This window comes from Anarrhichthys ocellatus, unplaced genomic scaffold (genome assembly GCF_004355925.1).
Source record: "Anarrhichthys ocellatus isolate YVR2014 unplaced genomic scaffold, GSC_Weel_1.0 scaffold559, whole genome shotgun sequence".
NCBI classification, from domain to species: domain Eukaryota; kingdom Metazoa; phylum Chordata; class Actinopteri; order Perciformes; family Anarhichadidae; genus Anarrhichthys; species Anarrhichthys ocellatus.
In genome coordinates this window covers 20,129-23,408 of record NW_022280533.1, presented here as the reverse complement: position 1 = coordinate 23,408, position 3,280 = coordinate 20,129, and positions in this window count along the sequence as shown.

Sequence of the window (3,280 nt, the reverse complement as noted above, 5' to 3'; positions counted from 1 at the left end):
GAACGTTTTAAAGTCGTTTAATTTCGGCGGAACGTTTTAAAGTCGTTTAATGTCGGCTGAACGTTTTAAAGTCGTTTAATGTCGGCTGAACGTTTTAAAGTCGTTTAATGTCGGCTGAACGTTTTTAAAGTTGTCCACGGTGTCCATAGATATAATAATGTGTCCACAGTATTTTCAGTTGGTGTCCACTTTAGGAGGACCATGAAAGGGGGAATGTATATTGAGGACAGTTCGTCCTGTCTCCTTGTCTCTCAGGTTGTGTGCTGGTTCGTCACTTCGAGTGTGACGTTGTCATCAGACGTTTCCACGTAGTTAAAGTACCGATGAACTGGACCGAAGCTCGACATCACTGCAAGGAGAAGTTCACCGACCTCGCAAAGATCGAGGATTCGATCCAAAACAAGGCGGCTCACAAGACAGCGGGATCGGGAAAGTTCTGGATCGGACTCTTCAACAGCGGCTGGAAATGGTCTCAGGAGACCCTCGACTTTTCTGTCGAAACCTCGTTCAACAACTGGGCCGCGAACGAACCGAGGCTGCAGTGCGCCACCATGAGCAATCTCGGGATGTGGTTCACCAAAAAATGTGAAAGTCTGTGCTCCGCGATGTGTTACAGCGGTGAGGCCGATCTCTGCACGATTCTCACATGAACAAGCTGCACGTTTATTTACTTTGAAGAGAATAATCCGTCTTCCCTCTTTCAGCTGACTCAAACAAGCACTTCCTGTTGAAGCAGAAGATGAGCTGGTTCCAAGCTCAGACTTCTTGCAGGTCCATATACACAGACCTGAGCAGCATCACGAGTCAGGCAGACAACGACCAGGTCTACAGTCTGCTGCAGAGCCACGTGGATCCTACGGAGACGACCGTCCCCAACTACAACGTCTGGATCGGTTTGCACAGACACAACTGGACGTGGTCCGACCACAGCTACACCAACTACAACCAGTGGGGGGACAAGGCGTTTCAGAAGAAAGCCGACTGTGTGATGATGGACTCCAAAGGCAACTGGATCACTGCCCCTTGCAGTGACAGACACTCCTTCCTCTGTCACTCAGGTAAGTCCCACACTCCCAGGTTCTGTGGAGTCCGATCCAGCAGGGTCTGGGTCCGTGTCCATCTTCTCTCTTTGGTTTGTTTGTGTGCAGATGTCGGACAGTCGGTGTTGAGGTCGGTGAAGGTCCGGCTGAGCGGAGGATCCGGAGACCCCAACGAACCTTCGATGCAGGACGCCATCCTGCTGCAGGTCAGAGTGTCTCACCTTATTACGCTCCATTTCTTTTATAACGGAACAATTAGACGGATAAAATACTCCAAAAAATTCTTTCTTTCCGTGTTTATTTCTTTCCTCCTTCCCATCTATCGTTATTCCTTCCTTTCTTCTATCCATGAGTCAAATACACAATAACTAACATGGAGTACAAGTTTGTGCATTTTGCTGTTTGGTGTAAAAATGAACATCAATCTGAGTTTTATGGACCTTTGATGAGACTTTCATCTTTAATGAGATCAAAGCTGCGTTCTAAATCACAAACTTCACTTTTTAGTACTTTAGCTGCCCTCATAAAGTACATATGTTACAAGTAGTACACATTAATATGGGACATAATACTTCCTCATAACACAGCACCTTGGACTTAGTATCTGCTGTATTTGTGTCATCGCGCATTAACACAGAAGAGTCTGCAGCAGCATCTAGTGGACGCTGAAGGAACTGCAGCTTTATCAGGATTCAAAACCTCTTTCAATAATCAATCAGAGCGATCGACGGTCTGACGCTCATGAGGATGTAAACTGTTTCAGCTGAAGCGGAAACTGGAGGAGGCGGGCATCAGAGAGGAGGTGAAGCTGAGATGGAGGAGGCAGCCTGATGGGAAGGTTTTCCACAGAGAGGAGGAACCAGGGATCAAATGATGTGTGTTTGGCTCATAATCAATGCATTGATAATGTTTGTTTTTGATTAAAACTGGTGTTTCCACTTCCTGTTTTACTGTGAAGTCTTTCTTCTTCTTCTGTTACAGCAGCTGTTACGTTTAGAGAGAATATTCAAATAATAAAGTTTTGTTTAGTGCAAACGTCAACATTATTACTTATTATTACAATCGTTTATATTATTATCATTATATTATTATCATACCTGTAAACTCATGAGGGGTGAAAAGGGTGACAGGCCCGAAACCCTGTCGGCGGGGGGGGTGCTCCAAGAACTTACTTTAATTCAAATATGAGCTTTAAAATGTAGCATTCTGGTGTACTCTGAGAACAAAATTAAGTGATAAGACCTTTACTTTAAAACAAATTTATTATTCAGTTATTAATCAGTATTTCTGCTCTATTATTATTATTAACCTTTATTTAGACACAATCCATTGAGACCGAGGTCTCACTTTCAAAAGTTTTGGTCAAATAAAAACAAAGATAGCAAGAGTAGCGAGAACCATCGCCTGTACAAATAAAGTGATTCGTTTTCATTGATAATATCAATATTAACTTCCACTGTTACTGTACAGCTTCATATTAACTTATACTGTTACTGTACAGCTTCATATTAACTTCCACTGTTACTGTACAGCTTCATATTAACTTCCACTGTTACTGTACAGCTTCATATTAACTTATACTGTTACTGTACAGCTGGTAGAATTGTGGCCTATCTTCTATTTGCAATTAATATGCATTCAATCCAGTTCCATTATTTAAATGAAAATGATAATCTACTCTGGCTAAGGTAGTTTATCAAGAGTAAAATAATAGCTGTGATCTATACACACCTCTGCATTAGCAACCTGCTGAAATGAAGGTACAGGCTCCTTAACCCTCTCATTACTTCAGGGTTCTTGAGAGCAACGTGGGCCTGTTGGTCCACTGGCTGTGGTCATCACAGTGAACAGTGTGATGAGAGGACATGTGAGCCCTTGTTGATGTAGTTCATCTCATGTAGCATAGCCTGCCTTATCAATGTATTTAAAACACTGTGACAGCAGGAAGCTGCACTCACGTCTGTTTAGACCTCATCAGTATCTGGGCCTCATCATCTCATCAGTATCTGGACCTCATCATCTCATCAGTTTCTGGGCCTCATCATCTCATCAGTATCTGGGCCTCATCATCTCATCAGTATCTGGGCCTCATCACCTCATCAGTATCTGGGCCTCATCATCTCATCAGTATCTGGACCTCATCATCTCATCAGTATCTGGGCCTCATCATCTCATCAGTATCTGGGCCTCATAATCTCATCAGTATCTGGGCCTCATCATCTCATCAGTATCTGGACCTC